Here is a 24,870-nt window from a genome sequence, read left to right on the forward strand (position 1 = left end):
ATAGACTAATGCAACAAGGAATGTGTGTTGTGGTCTGATGGAACAATCTTTCAAAGGTGTGCTTTCCACTTCAAAAAGAACGGACAATCCTAGTAATTACCAATGCAAAGTTCAAAAGTCAGTTAGTGCCAATGGCATGATTAACTGGCATATCTGTGCAGGCACCATTAATGCTCAGGGATACATACACATTTTGGAGCTAATTATACTTCCATCTGGATGACATATTTTAGAGACGCATCTGCTTTTTTCAGCAAGACAATGCCAAGCCACGTTTATGGCTCTAGAAAAGTGAGGTTTTAAAGAGAGTGCAGTCCAGACCTGTCTCCCATTGCAAATCAAATCGCATTATGTAGTGCAATACTGGACAACATTCAAGACCCCAAACTGTAGATGTACTACATTCAAAACTTCAACAACTGGTGTCTTCAGTTCATAATCAATTGTTGTTGTTGTTCCAACAATGTGTTGCATTATTCACATTTTAGCATATACGGTATATAAAAAAAAACAATAGACTTAATTCTTTGAAACATTAAATATATTGTCTTTATGCTGTTTTTAATTAAATACATCTCAAAGTGGATTTGCAAATCCAGATTGTAATGCCCCATGTTGGCCGGCAGAGGACATGAAGGCACAAAAAACTGAAAGTGCATTTCTCTTTAAACAGCACTTAATAACAATTCTAAGCCTAGTAAATTAAGTGATTTGCTTAGCTGGAGGTCGTCCTTTATAAGCAGCCTTTTAGTGTTGTGTTCCTGTCTATGTGCCTGTTTGTGAGGTTCAGTATAATTCATGCAATTTTTCTCTACTTACCAGATCTAGCTAAATTAATAAACTAATTAATTATTAATTATATATTTTTCTTTTTCTTTTTCTCATATAGACCATAAACCATATAGAAGCACTTTGTAGTTCTACAATTACTGACTGTAGTCCATCTGTTTCTCTGCTCTTTGTTAGCCATCTTTCATGCTGTTCTTTAATGGTATTATTTAGGTTGTGGATCATTCTCAGCACTGCAGTGACACTGACATGGTGGTGGTGTGTTAGTGTGTGTTGTGCTCGTATGAGTGGATAAGACAAAGCAGCGCTGCTGGAGTTTTTAAACACCTCACTGTCACTGCTGGTCTGAGAATAGTCCACCAACCAAAAATATCCAGCCAACAGCGCCCTGTGGGAAGCATCCTGTGACACCTGATGAAGGTCTAGAAGATGACCAACTCAAACAGCAGTAATAGATGAGCGATCGTCTCTCAGACTTTACATCTACATCTAGGTGGACCAACTAGGTAGGAGTGTCTAATAGAGTGGACAGTGAGTGGACATTTAAAAACTCCAGCAGCGCTGCTGTGTCTGATCCACTCATACCAGCACAACACACACTAACACACCACCACCATGTCATTGTCACTGCAGTGCTAAGAATCATCCACCACCCAAATAATACCTGCTCTGTGGGGGTCCTGTAGTGGTCCTGACCATTGAAGAACAGAGTGAAAGCAAGCTAAAAAAAGTATGCAGAGAAACAGATGGACTACAGTCAGTAATTGTAGAACTACAAAGTGCTTCTATATGGTAAGTGGAGCTGATAAAATGGACAGTGAGTGTAGAAACAAGGAGGTGGTTTTAATGTTATGACTGATCGGTGTAGGTTTCCTCTTTCTGTGAAGTGGGTTTGTAATAAAACGTTGTGCACAGTAGGGGGCACCATGAAATAAACTAATGATCTCAATTACACCAGACTAAAACCGTTTAGTTTCTTAGCTTCTTTTTGTGGATATATTGTGACGTTTATGCTTGGTATCTACTTTTGTAGGGACTAATTTAAAACTCTGTTAGTTAACACATTTTCTTGTCTACTATTAGCTACACTATATGGACAAAAATATTGGGATCCCCCTTCTAATTATTGAAATTATGCGCTCCAGACACATCAATTGCTAACAGGTTTAACAAATCAATTATATAAAAGAAATATTATGCTTCGAATTTTGCAGCAATAGTTTTGGGAAGGCTCTTTCTGGTTTCAGTGTGACTTTGGCCTTGTGCTCAAAGCAAGTTCTATAAAGACATGAAGGAAAGCCTGATTTAAAGTGCAGAGATGTTCACAAGTCACAAAATACGAGTCAGAGTCAAGTCACGAGTCAATATAATAAACACAAAACATATATTGCGAGTGTATCATAGAAATAAACAAATAATCTGAAAGTTCAGATAAAAAACAACAACAAATTAGCAACTGTATTTTGCCGTTTTACTTCGTGCCTTTACTTTCCTAGGTACCAGTTAAAAGCTTAAACTGACGTTTTGTTTTCATTGCAAATTATGGCACAGCGGCCAAAATCCCAAACACAGCAAAAAATTCATAATACTGCTTACCTTACATTGTTCCAGATGCTATTAAATTTATAAATGTGTGTCCCATTAGGAATAGAATCCGTTATTTTGTAAAGCTGCTTATAATTAAAACCCTCCAAACTTTTCCCGGTTGTGAAGTAAAACACGAACCCGTTAGAAAGTCAATCAAGTGTTTCATTGACAATCATCTGTGTGACACTGCAAACTAAATACATGCAAATAACAGCATTTCTTACTAACAATTACAATCAAAAGGTCTGATTGGTTCAGAAAGTGGTTCTGAACACGCCAATTCTGTAGGCGTGTTCCATTCACATTATCTGTTACTGTGAAGTGCACTACGTATTTCAAAATTTAAGTAGGGAGCGACACTTCATCACTTTGCCGGAAGCTGGAACATTTACCCATTGCGTGCGTTGTTGGTTAAGACGGCTGGAGCGTTATTAGAGAGCAGAAAATGACACAATTGTCACACGTAACTAATGTTGCTGACTTTAGCTGTCCACAAGTCATTTTTTGTGAGTCCGAGTCGAGTCTGAAGTCGCTGTGTGCGCAACTTATGTGCGACTCGGACTCGAGTCCCCATCACTGGTACAGTGTGCGTTCTACACTGTGCCCTGACCTCAGCACTGATGAACAGCTTTGGAATGAACTGGCACATCAACTGAGGCTTTCCTGACCAATATCAGTGCTCAGTCATACAAACTCTTTTGACTGAATGAACATAAATTCCCACAGACATGCTTCAAAGTCCTGTGAGAAGCCTTCACAGACGAGTGGCTGCTGTTATAGCTGAAAAGATCACATAGAGGTCTATTTTAATACTATTTGTTTTTGAAATGAGGATGTCCAACAAGCTCATGGTCAGGCGTCCAAATAGTTTTGGCCAGTAATAGTTTTTACTTCAGTGGATGCCATTTTCACTCAGTCAGGACTCTACTATCAAATTAAGAAATGCTACATTTATTTATTTGGACTGTGTTTTTCAAATTACACATTGAAACATTGACCCAGACATTCTAACACATATAACACATAAGACATATTTTGGGAAATTAAAACCTTTAATGGTGTGCCACTCTGTAGCTTTGTACTGACAAGAACAGTCACAGTCAGTTACAAGATGCTTTGTAAACTCTCTGTAGTAGTTTTTAAAAGTTTCTTAAATAGCCACTAAGCCAAGTCAATCTGACTACATTTATAGTGCATATAATTTAGAATAATGTAAAGCTTACACAGTCCATCACTATTTGAAAACCTTTAGTTTTTCAGTACATTCAAACAACAATAACAGCACTGATGTGCACTGATTATGACTTTTAATCTTAAATAATAATATTTAACTTAGCATGTTCTTTAGTTAACATTCTGTTATATACAGTATGTATCCTTTTATGGTAATACACTGGAATATAATGCACTTGAGGTGAAGCCACAAAAATGTTGAGTCCTTTATATAGAGTCACTGGGCAAAACAATTGGGAACACCTGACCTGAAATAATCTATTAAATGATTTACTACATTGTAAAAGGGTAATTATTTTAAGTATTTTAGCATTAGTATTTTACCAACAGCTATAAAAACAGATAATCCATCATCACAAATAAATAATGCATAAAACCCCATACACTTATACTGTAAACAACTCCCACAGGAACCTTCTTGTTCCATTTTGCAAACTGTTAAAGTAACCCTTGCAGTCTGTGCCAGAGATATCAATTTTGGATTCTTAATTTCCCCCCCAGGCCGGCACAGTGGCATGATGAGTAGCACAGTCGCCCTACAACAAGAGGGTCCTGGGTTCAATTTCCAGGTGGAGCAGTCCAGGTCTTTTCTCTGTGGAGTTTGCATGTTTTTCCTGCACTTGTCTGGGTTTTCTCTGGGAGCTCTGGTTTCCTCCCACAGTCCAAGGACATGCAGTCAGGTTAATTGGAGCTACTAGAATTACCCTGTGTGTTTTGCTTTGTGATAGACTGGCAACCCATCCAGCGTGTTTCCTATACCTTTCACATTGTAAATCAGACCCACCGTAACCCTGAGCAGAATAAAACAGTGGTAAAACAGACAATGGATAAATTAATTTGCTCCTTGTCTTTTTTGCTGATGACACAATTACAGCTATGTGAAGCATTTTAAAATAAATTAATCTATAACTATAAACCATGACTGGTAAAGGCTTGTTTGGTCACCATAAATAGGCTGTTTTGTTGCATTAGCCCAGTCCCAAATGTTTTTGCATTATTAGTTTAAAGAATGCCATGAATCCAGTTATTTAGTTGTATTTTATTACTGTTTCACTATCAAGTAAAAAGCATAACATGGCTTTAAATAGGAAATCAATGCTAACTATAACATAAAAAAGTTAATGAGACAAGGTGCACTATCTGCACTTACTTCAATAAAACAGTTATAGCTCCAAGCTCAACCAGTAAATCAGAATCTGTGCTATACCATAAAGCACTGAAAGCTTGGATGTGTGGTTTGGAGAAATGCACTTTACTGCTTAGTGTACTGTATGGAAACACATTAAAAGTTAATGAGGTGATTAGCAGTATAACATTGAGATTTTTGATATAGTCATCTATGCTAACTTGAACTAATAGAGCTTTTTATAAAAGCTGACTGATCTAGGCAGTAGCGATGATGTCATCTATTGATATTAATGAGCTTTTCACAGTTATTTCCCAGTCCTGTTCCAACATTGTTACATGAATTAAATTAGAAATTAGACTATATTTAAAAAAAAATATTACAGTAGTAATAGTAACACATAAAATACTCTCTGCTATTAGTTTTTGCATTTTATCTACTATTCCAACATTTTTGTTAATAGGGTTGCATATTTCTAACCTAGTTAGCATCAAATTACAGTGGAACCTTGATTTAACGGACTAAAAGGCAGGACCACAGGTCCAGAAAATGCGATTGTCCAAAACAATGATTTTTTGTTTCAGGGGGTGCGAAAATATACAAAAACACAGCACAGGTCCACAAAAAAGCTAAACATGCACATACGATAAACAGCAAAATAAACAACGTAAATAGGTATGTAAATATGTAATGTGAAACCTGTAAATAAATATTAAAATTGGTGTACCAAGGCCGCTCAGGTGGCGCAGCGGTAAAATACACTGTAAGCCCGGACTTTATATCTAATCAAACATTTTTAGTACAACATACATAAATTATTTAAGTTTTTTTGCTCTACTATAAAATGCAGAGTACATTGTACTCATTTGAGTACACATTTAAATGTGCTACAAGAATTAAGTTTACTAAACAAAAAAAATACTTTTCTATCAGATTAACTTAAAAAAAAAAAGTTAAGGTAATTAAACAGAAAAACGCCCATCATTTACGTGTAAGTAAAGTAAGTAATTAATTGTTGCAAATTACATTTTACTTTTCTTTTAAGGCTTTTTGCAAAGGCTTCTTTTAAGGCTTTTTCTTTTGTGAAGTGGAACCTTTGTTAAACTAAATGGATGAACATTTTCTTACTCATTATGCTATTTTTGAGTAGCATGTACACCAGTCTGATGGGACTTTTTCATCTCATCTTTCATCTAATTTACTTAACAATTTTGTTTAAAATAAATGATCTTAATGTTGACACTAAATAAATAATAAAACAGCGCTGCTTTATTTGCCGTGTTTAGGCTACATGCTAGCACGCTAGCCTTCATAAAAGAGCAAAGAGTGTGCTGGCTTGCTTTATTTTAATCCTTAAATGAATGGTATTAATGTTTGTTTTGTTTTAGAGAGCTGCAGCCAAACGTTAAGAAATCAGCTTGCTGTGTGAAACTGAGTACAGGTTCATGGTTACAGTGAAGAGCTGTTTGTGTTTCATCAGAACTTTATATACAGTTTGTACAGTTGTTAAGATGTTTTCTTGACATGTTGTATTTTAAGTAAATACTTCTGAAGTAAAATAAAGAAAAAGAATTTTATTATTCTGTCTGTTTTTCTATAAACATTTCTAATTGATATTTAAAACGTAATTAACATGAACACAGAAGAAATCTTAGTATTTCCCCTCATAATATTTTTGTCCATTGAGCTCAAGATAATAAGTAGAATTATTGGGAAAAGCAGTTGGTATAACAAAAAAAATAAAGTTTAATCAACTTGCCTTTTAGGTGTAATAACCTAATGTTTTAAGTTATGCTAACTCAAGTTTTCATTATACATTATACATTAAGTTTTCATTATACTGTACTATACTTTTTTAAGGCAACCGGTTTCCTAAAATTTTTTAAGTAGATTGAATTTATCCGGGCTTACAGTGTACGCTAGCACACCAGAGTTGGATTTTTGAATACATCGTATCAAAACTCAGCTCTGCCACCTGGCTGGGTGGCTGCATGAACAACGATTGGCTGTTGTTCATAGGGTCAGGGACAAGCCGGATCATGGGTCCTCATAACTGGTGCAATTACGACCCCTGCTGGCTGATTGATGCCACCTGCACAGGGCTGAGGAATAATGCTGATCAGGGTGTGGCTCTCCATGCACAGTGCTGATCGGTATATATGAACTCGACTCGTGCGGGTAAAAAATGCAGTCTGTACTGAGCACGTGTCGGAGGGGGCATGTGACATGACTAGATTAGGGGAGAAAAATGGGGGGGGGTTGAAAAAATAAAAAACAATTTTTTGGTGTACTGTGCTACTGAGGAGAAACTTCATTTTCTCTTGTGTGGTGGAGAAGATGTATTTTTTTTGCCGTGAGCATATATTGAGGACTGTAGCACTGCTGGTGGCTACTGGAGCAGAGCTGGTGCATAACTAAGCACTAGAACTCGCAAAAATTAAGTGTAAAACACAGAGAAAAAGGCGAGAACAAAGCGAGCCTCCCATTAAAATAAAACCTATCACTCACGTAACAGATAGATGTGAGCGGGCTAGCGACAATTACTGAACTACTGGTCTTGGTACGCTGCTTGCTGGAATTTTAAACAATCGGACCGGACATTCGATTTTCTAGTCTGAAATCCGGAGGTCAGTTAAATCAAGGTTTCACTGTATTTGCAAAAAACAATAGGAAAGCAAGATAGCAAACAATCCATGAACAATAAAAAACTGAAATATTTACATATCGCAACAAACCTTTGCTAAACACACTTTACTAAACAGGTGTTGCAGTCATTTAATAGAATTCAAATGAGTACATAATTTCAACATTAAAAACATTTATTACAAACCCGATTTTCTGAAAAACTGGGACATTTTATGATATTCCCAACACTAAAGTAAACTAGATATTAAACATATTACATAAACATATTTGTTGTTTATTTATATTCAGGGAAATCTGTGGGTTCCTGGGTTCAGTTCAATCATGGGTTTGATTCCCAGATGGAGTGATTTGACATTAAAGACTTAAACTGATGAATCTTGTGTAACATTAATATCTGACCAAAAGTAAAAAAGTAAGACAACACCTCCCCTAAACATTAAGTTCAAGTGTTCCAGCCAAACACATTGCTAAAAGGTGTATTAACTCATTTACATTCAATTAATTATGTGCTTTCAGCTTTGTAATAACAGACTAGGACTTTTAATGACAGTACCCCTGAGCATTATTCAAGATCCATTTGAATACAGCATATGGGCTGTGTTCAAAACAGCCTACTACAGTACATGTAGGTACCAAAATGATACCGGGATGACCGTCCGGCCCAAATTTCCAGTACACGACCAGAGCTAGCTATGTAGAGTACTTAGCTCGTCATGCAACGCTGGCAGTTTTAACATGACATTTAAAAAGTTAATAATACCTTGTTTGTTCATGTTCATGTGGTTTGTTTTTGTCACATACTCAATACTAAAATGCATACTACTACAGGGACTAGCGTCGGCCTGATGGAAGGCGCCGAAACAGGTGATGGCCAAGGTGAGATGGGTCAGTGATGATTTTCCCTGCACGCTTCCTGGTTCTGGAGGCATGCAGGTCCAGCAGTGTGGGCAGCTTTACACCAATGGTCCTCTCTGAAGACCTGATGATGAGCTACAGTCTTTTGGTGTCGTGTTTGGTGGCTGAGCTGCCCCACACTGTGATGGATGTGGTGATGACAGACTCTATGATGGCTGTGTAGAACTGCACCATCAGCTCTTGGGGTAGGTTGAACTTCCTCAGTTGGTACAGGAAGTACATCCTCTGCTGAGCCCTCTTGATGCTGGAGTTGATGTTGCTGTCCCAATTCAGGTCCTTGGAGATCATTGTACCCAGGAACTTGTAGGACTCCACAGCCATCACAGTTCTGTCTAAGATGGTGAGTGCTGGCAGGGTTGGGGGGCTCCTTCTGAAGTCCATGGTCATCTCCACCGAAAGAGTCCAAATATATCAGTCATGCTATGCCAGTCTACCAGTGGTCAGTCTACCCAGGGGTACCAATAATTGGGATCAGCAAAAATGCCCCTAGAAAGTCACAAATAATCCAAGATATACATCTGAAGGAATGTACGCCCCCTATACAAGCATCTTTATAGTGTAAGGTCATTGTTCACGATTTCATAATCTGAAATTGACTGGACAAACCTGTTTGGGAGTGGGTGGATGGGTGTTAAAACCATTACTTGTAAAAAGAAACATCACTGCTCATCTAACAGTTGTAAAAAAGCACCAAGGCACAAAAAAATTCACCTTTTGGGGAAGTGAATCAAAATTTGATCTTTTTGAAAGGATGTTTTATTGTTTGTTGAAACACAAATGCAACATTTTATAGTGAAATCATTTTACCAAAAGTAAAACATGCTGGTGGCATTGTGCTGGTGTGTGGATGCTTTGCTGTGCCATCACCGGAACAGCTTACAGTTATTTATTTATTTATTTTTTTTGTATTTTGTTTATGCATTTTCTCCCCTTTTTCTCCTGACTTTTAGCTTGTCCAATTGCCTGATTGCATCATACTTCCTCTCCACTAACACTGATCCCCGCTTTGATTGGGGGGGAATGAAGCTAACCCACACTCCCTCTGACACATGGGCAGCAGACGTATGCATTTTTTTACCTGCACTAGGTGAGTGCTAATGCGGATCAGCTCTGTGTATGGAGAGACACACCCTGATCAATACACTCCTTCCAATTCCCTGTGCAGGCGCCATCATTTAGCCAACAGAGGTTGTAGTAGCATCAGCTATGAGGAGACCCTATCCGGCTTACCACTACCCCACCCCTATATGAACAACAGGCCAATCGTTGTTCATGTGGCTGCTCATCCCAGCCAAATGGCAGAGCTAAGATTCGATACGATGTATTCGAGATCCCAACTCCGATGTGCTAGTGTGTATTTTTAGCGCTGCGCCACCTGAGCTGCCCTCAACTTACAGCTATTTAAGAACTCTCACACTCTCACACTCTCACACTCTCACAATGGGCTGAAGCTGAGATGCAATTGATTATGGATTAATTTTTTTTACAAGTGGTCACTGACAGTTCTGAATGGTGCTGAATAGATCCCATTACAATTCATGGGCAGGACATTTATGTATAACAAAACTAGGGATGCATCGATACCATTTTTTCCCAACCGAGTACGAGTGCAAGTACATGTATTTTTGTACTCGCCGATACCGTTACCTATGCCTATTTAGAATGATGCAATCTGGAGCATTATGGAATAGTGTAGTTTTTAGTGTAAAATAGTGCAGTGGAACAGTTGCTTGGGTTGCCATCACTAATTGTAAAAAAAAAACAAAAAAAAACACGTTGTGCACATCATACATGCGATGCGATTCTGCTGATTGAAATATTTACTTTAAAAAGATAATACAGTCCGATCCCATCTGAGCCGATTCTATCAGCACATACAGTGGGGCCAAAAAGTATTTAGTCAGCCACTGATTGTGCAAGTTCTCCTACTTAGAAAGATGAGAGAGGTCTGTAATTTTCATCATAGGTACACTTCAACTATGAGAGACAAAATAAGAAAAAAAATCCAGGAAATCACATTGTAGGATTTTTAAAGAATTTATTTGTAAATTATGGTGGAAAATAAGTATTTGGTCAATAACAAAAGTTCAACTCAATACTTTGTAACATAACCTTTGTTGGCAATGACAGAGGTCAAACGTTTCCTGTAAGTCTTCACCAGGTTTGCACACACTGTAGCTGGTATTTTGGCCCATTCCTCCATGCAGATCTCCTCTAGAGCAGTGATGTTTTGGGGCTGTCGTAGGTATGGTGTTCTTGGGTTCTTCTTCTTCCTCCAAACACGACGAGTTGAGTTTTTACCAAAAAGTTCCATTTTGGTTTCATCTGACCACATGATATTCTCCCAATCCTCTTCTGGATCATCCATATGCTCTCTGGCAAACTTCAGACGGGCCTGGACATGTACTGGCTTAATCAGGGGGACACGCCTGGCACTGCAGGATTTGAGTCCCTCTCTGCGTAGTGTGTTACTGATGGTAGCCTTTGTACTTTGGTCCCAGCTCTCTGCAGGTCATTCGTCAGGTCCCTCCGTGTAGTTCTGGGATTTTTGCTCACCGTTCTCATGATCATTTTGACCCCACGAGATGAGATCTTGACCCCAAGGGAGATTATCAATGGTCTTGTATGTCTTCCATTTTCTTACAATTGCTCCCACAGTTGATTTATTCACACCAACCTGCTGGCCTATTGTAGAGTCACTCTTCCCAGCCTGGTGCAGGTCTACAATTTTCTTGCTGTTGTCCTTCGACAGCTCTTTGGTCTTGGCCATGGTTGAGTTTGGAGTCTGACTGTTTGAGGCTGTGGATAGGTGTCTTTTATACAGATAACAAGGTCAAACAGGTGCCATTAATACAGGTAATGAGTGGAGGACAGAAGAGCTTCTTAAAGAAGAAGTTACAGGTCTGTGAGAGCCAGAAATCTTGCTTGTTTGTGGGTGACCAAATACTTATTTTCCACCATAATTTACAAATAAATTCTTTAAAAATCCTACAATGTGATTTCCTGGATTTTTTTTTTCTCATTTTGTCTCTCATAGTTGAAGTGTACCTATGATGAAAATTACAGACCTCTCTCATCTTTCTAAGTAGGAGAACCTGCACAATCAGTGGCTGACTAAATACTTTTTGACCCCACTGTACATTTTCAGCATTTATCAGACACTTTTATCCAAAGCGACTTACACAATGAGCGCAACACGATGAGCAATTGAGGGTTAAGGGCCTTGCTCAGGGACCCAACAGTGGCAACTTGGTGGTGGCGGGGCTTGAACCGGCAACCTTCTGTTTACTTGTCCAGTACCTTAACCACTGAGCTATCACTGGCTTTATAAGGTAAGCGAGTCACACAAAATGTTCTGTAGTAGTTGGTGTTTATTTACAACCGCATCATTTATTATAACAGTAAACACGGAGAGATGACAGAAAAGAAACTTATGCTGCGCTGAAAATGAGTCGACTCCTGAATCACTTGTATCGACACTGTGAACAGAGTATTGAACACAAACACGTCCTATAACAGCGGTCGCTGCTTTTGTAACCGGTTATCTTCGCTGTTAGCTCTATTTTAAGTTTTTTTTTTTTTTTTTGTCAATCAAATAACATTAAACGTGCGTGTGAGCGTGGTCAGTGAGAATAATTCAATCTGTCTCCCGTTGGTGAAAAATAAATTGCTTTAGTTTTAGAAGTCAAAAAAATCTCGTAATGTCACGCCCCCCGGTCAGGCACTCGCGCCCCACAGGTTGAAAATCCCTGCGTTAATGCAGCAACGTGCACTAGGCACAAGGTATCGGATGTTTAGTATCGGAGCCTCGTTTGCGAGTACAATACGAGCAGTAAGATACGAGCTAGTCCACTTTATACTCTGGCAATCAGTGAACCACTTGAGCAAATGATGTGAAACTTTGTGGGTTATTTACCAAGGTCACAGTCTGGTAATCAGTATTTAAACAAGTGCTAAAATCCTTGTCAGTAACTTGCAAAGTATCTAGTCCTTACCGTGCTGAGTCTCAGCGTGCAGTCAAAAGGTGGCATCAGTCATTAAAATTAATGAGTCAGGAAGAAGTTTGGATGAGAAAGTTCATTTTGCTTTACTTGCAGACAGAATTGTTGGGGTTCAGTCTTGCAGAACTGGTGTTCATGTAGTTAAGGGTCCACTTAAGGTTGTAATGAAACAGTTTAGTCTAACCTCTCCTATCCTAATACAAATTTCCTAGACTATCATGGAGAATTCTGAGAATGGCTTCACCAGGCTTGCTACTTAGCCAGACAAATGTTGTCTGTCTCGCAGCGGTCCATGAAACAGTAATGTAACAGAAAGGCAGGGCCTTACTCTTTTAAAGCTGGTGATGAAGTCCTGATACTGTTTTCAGCATGGTTCAAATTATGAGGGGAATTGGGGGGTCTGATCCTCCTAATTAATACTTGGACACCCCAAAAAAGGTAAAAAAAACCAACAGTCCAGATGGTCGTTAATTAGCAAAACTAACTTCGGACACATACACCTCCACACTGAGTAACAGTTGTTTTTTTCCAAGTGCTATTGCTCAATTGATTAAAAACTGCCCTCTTACCCTCTCACTTCAACATCATTGTAATACAATTGTACTGAAGTGCAAAATGCAAAACCTATAGCATATATTTTTTATGCTTTGTGTTATATACTTTTCTACATACTTTTAGACCATCTAAATATTTTAAGGACTTAATTGTTGTATGTTTTAGTTACCATTGTAGTTACCATTAGTATGTATGCGTTTGTGACAGTGTATGTATGCTTCCAGGGAGTTACACAGAAAATGTATTTGTATTTTATATACAATGACAATATAGGCATTTATTTATTCATTTAAACTTAGAAACTAGCTGATGTTAGCATTCGTTAATATGCAGTGGACACAATCTAATTTAGAAACTTAGAAAGCAATATAGCTAGATAGCTACTTACACTCACATAGACATAACCAATGATGCTTGGAAATGATGTTCACTTTAGGGGTGAATGAAGAAATGAAAATGGGATATACGTATATATATTCTGATCAGCCATAATATTAAAACCACCGTCTTGTTTCTACACTCACTGTCCATTTTATCAGCTCCACTTACCATATAGAAGCACTTTGTAGTTCTACAATTACTGACTGTAGTCCATCTGTTTCTCTGCATGCTTCGTTAGCCCCCTTTGATGCTGTTTTTCAACTGTCAGGACTCTCCCAGGACCACTACAGAGCAGGTATTATTTAGGTGGTGGATCATTCTCAGCACTGCAGTGACACTGACATAGTGGTGGTGTGTTAGTGTGTGTTGTGCTGGTATGAGTGGATAAAACACAGCAGTGCTAATGGAGTTTTTAAACACCTAACTGTCACAGCTACACTGTGAATAGTCCACCAACCAAAAACATCCAGCCAACAGCGCCCCGTGGGCAGTGTCCTGTGACCACTGATGAAGATCTAGAAGATGACCAACTCAAACAGCAACAATAGATGTGCGATTGTCTCTGACTTTACATCTACAAGGTGAACAAACTAGGTAGGAGTGTCTAATAGAGTGGACAGTGAGCGGACATGGTATTTAAACACAGTGCTGCTGTGTCTGATCCACTCATACCAGCACAACACATACTAACACACCACCACCATGTCAGTGTCACTGCAGTGCTGAGAATGATCCACCACCTAAATAATACCTGCTCTGTGGTGGTCTTATGGGGGTCCGGACCATTGAGGAACAGGGTGAAAGCAGGCTAAAAAGGTATGTAGAGAAACAGATGGACTAAAGTCAGTAAATGTAGAACTACAAAGTGCTTCTAAGTGATAAGTGGAGCTGATAAAATGGACAGTGAGTGTAGAAACAAGAAGGTGGTTTTAATGTTATGGCTGATCGGCATATATATAATATATACGTGTATATATATATATATATATATATATATATATATATATATATATATTAGGGCTGTCGAAGTTAACGCGATAATAACGCATTAACGCAATCTCAATTTAACGCGATTAAAAAAATTAGTGCCATTAACGCAAATTCTAGTTCATGTTGACACTTGACTGGTAGAACAAACGTTTTAATGTCGGACTTGCCACCGTTTTTCATTTGCGGTTTGTTAACATAATGTAACCGATCGTGGTAGTGATGCACTTGCATAATAAAGAAATAAATACACGCTATATTCACAAGTTGTCGGGAGCAGAACACTTTATTACACTTAATTAACTTCTTCTTCTGTACCGAATACCGGAAAGCTGAGTCGAGCACGTTAGTTCATGAACTATGGAAGCCCCAAAGGGTCAAAACACACTCACTTCGTGTAGAAACGTCCATCAAACCATCGTCACGATACAACCACAGACAAGTCTGATACAATAACTACGCCTTATCCCACCTAAAGCACCGCTGATCTACAATGTTTGCTGATGGAGAAATTCTAACCTACAATCTGACATTTACTGCCTAGTATGTGAGTGAATAAAACTCCCTTACAGTTTTCTCTTGTCCCAGCAGTTTTTAACATCAGTACATTTAGCATAAAATGTGTTCACCATTTTAATTGTAACATTTCACTTACAAATCCTTGTTTTCTATAACATTTACACAGATTTTTTTTAATGCGATTAATCGCGATTAACTATATGAAATTCTGAGATTAATCGCGATTAAAAAATTTAATCGTTTGACAGCCCTAATATATATACAGTGTATCACAAAAGTGAGTACACCCCTCACATTTCTGCAGATATTTAAGTATATCTTTTCATGGGACAACACTGACAAAATGACACTTTTACACAATGAAAAGTAGTCTGTGTGCAGCTTATATAACAGTGTAAATTTATTCTTCCCTCAAAATAACTCAATATACAGCCATTAATGTCTAAACCACCGGCAACAAAAGTGAGTACACCCCTAAGAGACTACACCCCTAAATGTCCAAATTGAGCACTGCTTGTCATTTTCCCTCCAAAATGTCATGTGACTCGTTAGTGTTACTAGGTCTCAGGTGTGCATAGGGAGCAGGTGTGTTCAATTTAGTAGTACAGCTCTCACACTCTCTCATACTGGACACTGAAAGTTGCAACATGGCACCTCATGGCAAAGAACTCTCTGAGGATCTTAAAAGACGAATTGTTGCGCTACATGAAGATGGCCAAAGCCACAAGAAGATTGCCAACACCCTGAAACTGAGCTGCAGCACAGTGGCCAAGATCGTCCAGCGTTTTAAAAGAGCAGGGTCCACTCAGAACAGACCTCGCGTTGGTCGTCCAAAGAAGCTGAGTGCACGTGCTCAGCGTCACATCCAACTGCTGTCTTTGAAAGATAGGCGCAGGAGTGCTGTCAGCATTGCTGCAGAGATTGAAAAGGTGGGGGGTCAGCCTATCAGTGCTCAGACCATACGCCGCACACTACATCAAATTGGTCTGCATGGCTGTCACCCCAGAAGGAAGCCTCTTCTGAAGTCTCTACACAAGAAAGCCCGCAAACAGTTTGCTGAAGACATGTCAACAAAGGACATGGATTACTGGAACCATGTCCTATGGTCTGATGAGACCAAGATTAATTTGTTTGGTTAAGATTGTCTCAAGCATGTGTGGTGGCAATCAGGTGAGGAGTACAAAGATAAGTGTGTCATGCCTACAGTCAAGCATGGTGGTGGGAATGCCATGGTCTGGGGCTGCATGAGTGCAGCAGGTGTTGGGGAGTTACATTTCATTGAGGGACACATGAACTCCAATATGTACTGTGAAATACTGAAGCAGAGCATGATCCCTTCCCTCCGGAAACTGGGTCGCAGGGCAGTGTTCCAGCATGATAATGACCCCAAACACACCTCTAAGACGACCACTGCTTTATTGAAGAGGCTGAGGGTAAAGGTGATGGGCTGGCCAAGCATGTCTCCAGACCTAAACCCAATAGAACATCTTTGGGGCATCCTCAAGCGGAAGGTGGAGGAGCGCAAAGTCTCGAATATCTGCCAGCTCCGTGATGTCGTCATGGAGGAGTGGAAAAGCATTCCAGTGGCAACCTGTGAAGCTCTGGTAAACTCCATTCCCAGGAGAGTTAAGGCAGTTCTGGAAAATAATGGTGGCCACACAAAATATTGACACTTCAGGAACTTTCACTAAGGGGTGTACTCACTTTTGTTGCCGGTGGTTTAGACATTAATGGCTGTATATTGAGTTTTTTTGAGAGAAGAATCAATTTACACTGTTATATAAGCTGCACACAGACTACTTTTCATTGTGTCAAAGTGTCATTTTGTCAGTGTTGTCCCATGAAAAGATATACTTAAATATCTGCAGAAATGTGAGGGGTGTACTCACTTTTGTGATACACTGTATATATATATAGTGGGGTCAAAAAGTATTTAGTCAGCCACTGATTGTTCTTCTACTTAGAAAGATGAGAGAGGTCTGTAATTTTCATCATAGCTACACTTCAACTATGAGAGACAAAATGAGAAAAAAAATCCAGGAAATCACATTGTAGGATTTTTAAAGAATTTATTTGTAAATTATGGTGAAAAATAAGTATTTGGTCAATAACAAAAGTTCAACTCAATACTTTGTAACATAACCTTTGTTGGCAATGACAGAGGTCAAACGTTTCCTGTAAGTCTTGACCAGGTTTGCACACACTGTAGCTGGTATTTTGGCCCATTCCTCCATGCAGATCTCCTCTAGAGCAGTGATGTTTTGGGGCTGTCGCTGGGCAACACGGACTCCACAAATTTTCTATGGGGTTGAGGTCTGGAGACTGGCTAGGCCACTCCAGGACCTTGAAATGCTTTTTACGGAGCCACTCCGTGGAGCGGTGTGTTTGGGATCATTGTCATGCTAGAAGACCCAGCCACATTCCATCTTCAATGCTCTCACTAATGGAAGGAGGTTTTGGCTTAAAATCTCATGATACATGGCCCCGTTCATTCTTCCCTTAACACGGATCAGTCGTCCTGTCCCCTTTGCAGAAAAACAGCCCCAAAGCATGATGTTTCCACCCCCATGCTTCACAGTAGGTATGGTGTTCTTGGGTTCTTCTTCTTCCTCCAAACACGACGAGTTGAGTTTTTACCAAAAAGTTCCATTTTGGTTTCATCTGACCACATGATATTCTCCCAATCCTCTTCTGGATCATCCATATGCTCTCTGGCAAACTTCAGACGGGCCTGGACACGTACTGGCTTAAGCAGGGGGACACGCCTGGCACTGCAGGATTTGAGTCCCTCTCTGCGTAGTGTGTTACTGATGGTAGCCTTTGTTACTTTGGTCCCAGCTCTCTGCAGGTCATTCATCAGGTCCCTCCGTGTAGTTCTGGGATTTTTGCTCACCGTTCTCATGATCATTTTGACCCCACGGGATGAGCTCTTGACCCCAAGGGAGATTATCAATGGTCTTGTATGTCTTCCATTTTCTTACAATTGCTCCCACAGTTGATTTATTCACACCAACCTGCTTGCCTATTGTAGATTCACTCTTCCCAGCCTGGTGCAGGTCTACAATTTTCTTCCTGGTGTCCTTCGACAGCTCTTTGGTCTTGGCCATGGTTGAGTTTGGAGTCTGACTGTTTGAGGCTGTGGACAGGTGTCTTTTATACAGATAACGACGTCAAACAGGTGCCATTAATACAGGTAACGAGTGGAGGACAGAGGAGCTTTTTAAAGAATAAGTTACAGGTCTGTGAGAGCCAGAAATCTTGCTTGTTTGTTATTGACCAAATACTTATTTTCCACCATAATTTACAAATAAATTCTTTAAAAATCCTACAATGTGATTTCCTGGATTTTTTTTCTCATTTTGTCTCTCATAGTTGAAGTGTACCTATGATGAAAATTACAGACCTCTCTCATCTTTCTAAGTAGGAGAACTTGCACAATCAGTGGCTGACTAAATACTTTTTGACCCCACTGTATATATATACAGTGGGGGAAATAAGTATTTGATCCCCTGCTGATTTTGTAAGTTTACCCCCTTACAAAGACTTGAACAGTCTATAATTTTTATGGAAGGTTTATTTTAACAGAGAGAGACAGAATATCAACAAAAAAATCCAGAAAAAAAACATTAAATAAAAGTTATAAATTAATTTGTATTTAATTAAGGGAAATAAGTATTTGATCCCCTACCAACCAGCAAGAATTCTGACCCCCACAGACCGGTTATGTGCCCATGAGGCACACAAATTAGTCCTGTCCCTGTATAAAAGACTCCTGTCACAGAATCAGTTTCTTCCGTTCAAATCTCTCGACCACCATGGGCAAGACCAAAGAGCTATCAAAGGACGTCAGGGACAAGATTGTAGACCTGCACAAGGCTGGAATCCATCAGACCATCAGCAAGAAGCTTGGTGAGAAAGAGACCACTGTTGGTGCGATAATTCGAAAATGGAAGAAATACAAGATCACAGTCAATCACCCTCACTCTGGAGCTCCATGCAAGATCTCACCTGGTGGGGTAAGAATGATTCTGAGAAAGGTGAGGTCAGTCCAGAATTACATGGGAGGAGCTTGTCAATGATCTCAAGGGAGCTGGGAGCAGAGAAATGCTGGATATGACCCCAAGAACACCATCCCCACCGGGCATTTCTTTGCCTCCAAACACGGCGAGTGGAGTTGATGCCAAAGAGCTCAATTTTGGTCTCATCTGACCATATCACATTCTCCCAAGCTTTCTCTGAATCATTCAGGTGTTCATTGGCAAACTTCAGACGGGCCTGTACATGAGCCTTCTTGAGCAAAGGGACTTTGCGGGCACTGCAGGATCTCAATCCATTACGGCGAAGTGTGTTACTAATGGTTTTCTTGGTGACTGTGCTCCCAGCTCCCTTGAGATCATTGACAAGCTCCTCCCGTGTAATTCTGGACTGACCTCACCTTTCTCAGAATCATTCTTACCCCACCAGGTGAGATCTTGCATGGAGCTCCAGAGCGAGGGTGATTGACTGTGATCTTGTATTTCTTCCATTTTCGAATTATCGCACCAACAGTGGTCTTTTTCTCACCAAGCTTCTTGCTGATGGTCTTGTAGCCCATTCCAGCCTTGTGCAGGTCTACAATCTTGTCCCTGACGTCCTTTGATAGCTCTTTGGTCTTGCCCATGGTGGTCGAGAGATTTGAACGGAAGAAACTGATTCTGTGACAGGAGTCTTTTATACAGGGACAGGACTAATTTGTGTGCCTCATGGGCACATAACCGGTCTGTGGGGGTCAGAATTCTTGCTGGTTGGTAGGGGATCTAATACTTATTTCCCTTAATTAAATAAAAATTAATTTATAACTTTTATTTAATGTTTTTTTCTGGATTTTTTGTTGATATTCTGTCTCTCTCTGTTAAAATAAACCTTCCATAAAAATTATAGACTGTTCAAGTCTTTGTAAGGGGGTAAACTTACAAAATCAGCAGGGGATCAAATACTTATTTCCCCCACTGTATATATATATATATATATATATATATATATATATATATATATATATATATATACAGTATATATATATATATATATATATATATATATATATATATATATATAAACATAGTACAATTTACTCATCGAAACACCATACAGGGACTGCAAAAGAGTCGAGTTGCTACAGAGCTCTTGAGCATGCTCAAGCTTTTCTAAGCATCCATCTTTATAACTTAATGGTATTAGTACTTTTACCTTCTTACTTAAAACACCTCATTGTAAAAAAGGGAGAGGACATGTTTCTTCAGTCAGTGATTTTCCTTCACTTTTTAGAGATGCCTAAGCCAAACTCATATGGGACAGCATATAGAGGATGCTAAACCTATTAAGCAACATCTGTGAGCCAAAATAAGCATGTCTCAAGTACTTAGGAGGTTAATCACTTGAGCATGGTTTGGCAGTTGCATTGAGTTTATCATGTCTTTTGGAGATAAAATCTGATGGCAGTCTAAAGTTAATGTAGCTATAATATCTAATTCTCACCCTTTGCTAAGAATAGAGGATTGTATTAACAACTTAGGTTATGCTAAATATGTCAGTGAAATTCATTTGCTGAATGGAACACTGGCAAGTTCCACTGACTGCCTGACCATTTTCTCCAGTATAGTCATAACCTTTGGTTTGTACAATGCCCCACATTTTTAACTACGTTTCAGTCGAGTCCAGTGCTAGTGCAATGCTTACCTATATGTCATGATATCATAATTTATTGATCTGCAAGTGAATAAAGTTAGTGTTTAGTTGCTTAGCCAAAGCCAACTTAACACTTAGCTTGGCTAAACTTGATTTTGACATACACAGTGAGATACTTGTAGGTATAAAAGTAGGACAATGTAAAGTGAGTTCTGTAGAGACAAAGGTTCAGGAATTGCAAATTTACTGTCCCCACCACTGGGCATAAGCAATGCTTTCTGGGTATGCCTGGATATTACAACCAACATTTTGTTGTTAATCTTTTAACCAGTCTGCTCAGAAATAAATGTCCTCAGGGCTGTATGCTCAGTCCATTGCTGATTAATTTCCTGACATACAACTGTGCACCAATGCAAGTCCGCAGATGACATGACCATGGTGGACCTTATTAGCAATGTACCACATGCTGCATCTGCAAAGCCATTAGCATTGTAAATGCCACCACACACAGTCTTCACCCCCCAGCCATTTGGAAAAAGGTACCGCAGTGGTTCTTTCCACAACCCATGATACTCATTAATAAACAGACACTGCATTGATAACACACACACAACTTGATAAGCTGAAGTGGACCAAACAATACTTACACAGATACATACACATGTCCCTCTGCAACTTTGCAGTTTTTTTTATTGTTGATAGAATTTGCTGCTAAAGGGTTTTGTTTAAATTTTTACACTACTGTATACCATACTGTCTTTAAATACAGTATTCCTACACCGTATTCATCCATACATCCAATACAGTACTGTGTATTGGTTTTTGTCACTGTAGCACAACAGCTGGTCGTCTGCATTGTTTGTCCTGCACTGTCCCTGTATTGTCTTGCAAACGTTTGCACATGTACGCTTTATGTTGTATCTTGTAGTTCTGTGTCATTTGTAGCACCTGCAGGTCCTGGGGGAACGTTGTTTTATTTTATTGTGTACTGTACACACTGTATATGGTTGACAATAATATGATATGGCAATAGTATGACAATAATACTCACTTGAATAGCTTTATTTGTCATGTATACATATACAAGTGCACAGTAAAACGAAAATGTTTTTCCTGCATATCCTAGCTTGTTTGGAAGCAGGGGTCAGAGCGCAGGGTCAGCCATTGTACAGCAACCCTGGAGCAGAGAGTGTTAAGGGCCTTGCCCAAGAGCCCAACAGTGGCTGCATAGCAGAGCTGGGATTAGAACTCTCAACCTTATGATTGATATCCCAAAGCTCGACTCACTAGACTCACTAAGTTTATGTGGGGGTCCTTGTCTTTACCTGTTGTGGCCTTTACAGAACACAGTATACTGGTATTTCTTAAATGCTTGTACAGCCATCATCAAAGGCTCAAGTGATGGTTATTGTGAGTTCAACTTAGACATACAGAACAAAAAAGGAATGGACAACGTTATTCTTGATGCACTGCCTCATATGTAAAATTAGCTTTAATAAAGTCTATACAATAAGTCCTCTAGATACAAACCAGTTGTATATTGAGTGGGTTTCACATACAGGGCAGTTGTAGCCTAGTAGTTAAGGTACTTAATTGCTTAGATTGTATACTGTCACAGTACTGTAAGTCGCTTTGGATAAAAGTGTCTGCTAAATGCTGAAAATGTAATGTAAATGCATGTCCAAAAATTCCAGGCATCAAGGGTTTAAAATTGGTACCTAAATGGTAACACAGCCACTTCTTGATAAAGATGTAACTGAGCTTGAATAAACAATAACAACGATCTGCTTGCTGCCACCAAGCACCAAAGATGCAAAATAACCTACCGCGATGTCGCACAATATGAAATTCTGCCACAAATTTACATTTTGCAATTTATTGCACTCACATGTTCACATCTTTGAAAGTTTGTTAGTTGAAGGTTCGCATCTAGAGGATTTATTGTAGTGATTTTCTTATAGGCTTACGTTATGACTGGCAGCCAGAGGTCAGTAGTGTGAGTTTGCGTGTGTAGAACTCTGAACAACAGAAAAGACAATCATCAGGATCTAGGCTGCTGATCAGAGGTGTGACTGTGGTGTTAAGTAAATTAGCTATGTAAGTGTTTTAAATCTGTTGTTTATAGCTGTGTAAACTGTCATTTTTGTTGGATTATTTTCACACTGTTTTTAACAATGCTTAGCTTAGTTTATTTAATTTCCTTTGTATTTACTTAAAGGTTTTATTTTTTATTGTTTTGAACCTAAAGCTTACTCTAGTGCTTACATGCATATACTGGGATTGGAAAAGACTTCTGCGAATAGTTGAATTGTATACATTTCGTAAACAGGATTATTAATGAACACATAATGTTACTGCACTCTAAACATTATATGCTTTATGCATTATATGCATTATGTGTTTTATGTAGCTTTGCAACCAGTGCTTATGAATATATACTTTCATATGTTAATATTTAAAGTTAAAAGCAATGAATGCAAATGAAAATTATATTTAATTACCAATTAAAATGAGATTAAAGAATTGTATCTACGTGTAAATATTTTGTATTTATTATTTCTGAAGTAAAGGTATACATTTACATTTTTAATTGATAGAGTGCTTTAGTGGCAGGCTGAATGTATTTCACATTCATATCTTGGTGGGATTTAGGGGATTATCCAAGCTGGTGCAGAGTTGACGTTGACTAATCCTCAGCGGCGATGATGACAGACATCCGTGCCTCTGCACGTTGCCCTCAGCTCAGGTTCTTTTATTGCGGTTTTGATGGATAGCGCAGAATGATGAGGTCATTCATCGCTTTCGTTTCGACTGTAAAACTCTATCAGCATATGGCCCGCCGTATCTTACAATATGCTGCGATATAAATCAGTGTACGGTCACCTGAGCCCTTGGCGCTAAACCTTAAACGCAAAGCAGTGCTCCCTACCTCGGATTCCCTTGCCCTCCTCAAGGAGGAGGAGGAGGAGGAGAGGAGGAATGAGTGAACATAATTTATGACCCCAAGAGCTTTCAAATGGCCAAAACAAAACAGCACGCTCATGTTTCTCGCATCAATTTTTCATGGGTTTTCTTTTACAAGGTCACAGGGTGGCACCCTATACTGGACAGTGGCCTTATACCTCCATCCTTACAAGAATTAAATAAACAAATATACAAATTAAACAGTACATAATCATCAGTCGAGAATAGAAATGTGGAATAGGCCTCTTGTCTATAAGCTTGTATTAGCTGATCAAGTGTAAACATCAGTAAATTAGTTTTTAATTTTTTTTAACAAATAGCCTTGAGTGATCAGTGGAAAAAGCCAAGTTTGAAGCCCGAGGACATGTGAGTTAAGCGTCGCCTCTTTGTCACGTCCGCACAGTGACATGTTTGAGAGACCTGAATAGCTGTGTATAGGCTTAACTGATGGTTATCCAAGGTTGCACAGATATATTCATGACAGTTTCCAGATTGAAGAGTTTGTGATTGATGGGTGGTGTCCTTATTGTCTCTTCTTTTAAAGTGTCACAATAGTGCATTAGTGAGTGTGTCTACATGTGTCAGATAATTACAAAAAATATATAGTACTTAGATTAATGGTTTGACATGCACTAAAATAATTAATCAATAAATGAAGGTGCAGCATGGACAGAAAAGCAGTCGGTCGTAGGACATTACACATTCTCATTCACCATTAGGGTCAATTTAGAGCACGTGTGTCAAACTCAAGGCCCGCGGGTCAAATCCACACAGTGTACTCTTAAAGAAAGAAGAACAATTTTCTTAAAGTACACTGTAAAATCGTACATAAACTGCAACTCCCACCATGCATGCCGATTTTGTGACCTGCAAATTGACCGCATCCCGCCACTAGATGATGTTGTGAAATATTTACAAATAATCCCAAAATGTACAAGAAGAGAAAGTTGATGCAGAAGGAAAATATTATGTGTTATGAGGCCGTGTCTGTGGTAAAGGAGTACAATATAAATGTACGTAGATATACATTATACATATACAGGATCAATTTGGCATTTTGACACCAAACACAGAATTTAGACTCCAAGAAAAACAACATACTGTCCAAAACTGCAATCACAGCAGGATACATTACAATCGGCTCTTTGAGGGCCACCATAATTCTGATGTGGCCCTCGGTGAAAATGAGTTTGACACCCCTGATTTAGAGCATCTAGGTCTCCTGCACTTTTAATTTTTAGCACTATGTTGCACTGCACTGTTACTTCTTTTCTTTATTTTATAAACTTGTATATTTCCTTTATCACTAAAACATTATAATGATGTCCTTATTTCTTAGATAAAATGCAGAATAAGTTGGGACAGTATGGAAAATAAAAAAATGTTTTTTACATTGTGTTTTTTACATTGATTTTATTGCAAATACAGTGGTACCTTGTAACTCGACATCATATAAACTCAAAATCTTTGACGCCCTTTGTTGAGAAATTTGTACCCTTAAAC

This window comes from Trichomycterus rosablanca, chromosome 13 (assembly GCF_030014385.1).
Source record: "Trichomycterus rosablanca isolate fTriRos1 chromosome 13, fTriRos1.hap1, whole genome shotgun sequence".
Lineage (NCBI taxonomy): Eukaryota > Metazoa > Chordata > Actinopteri > Siluriformes > Trichomycteridae > Trichomycterus > Trichomycterus rosablanca.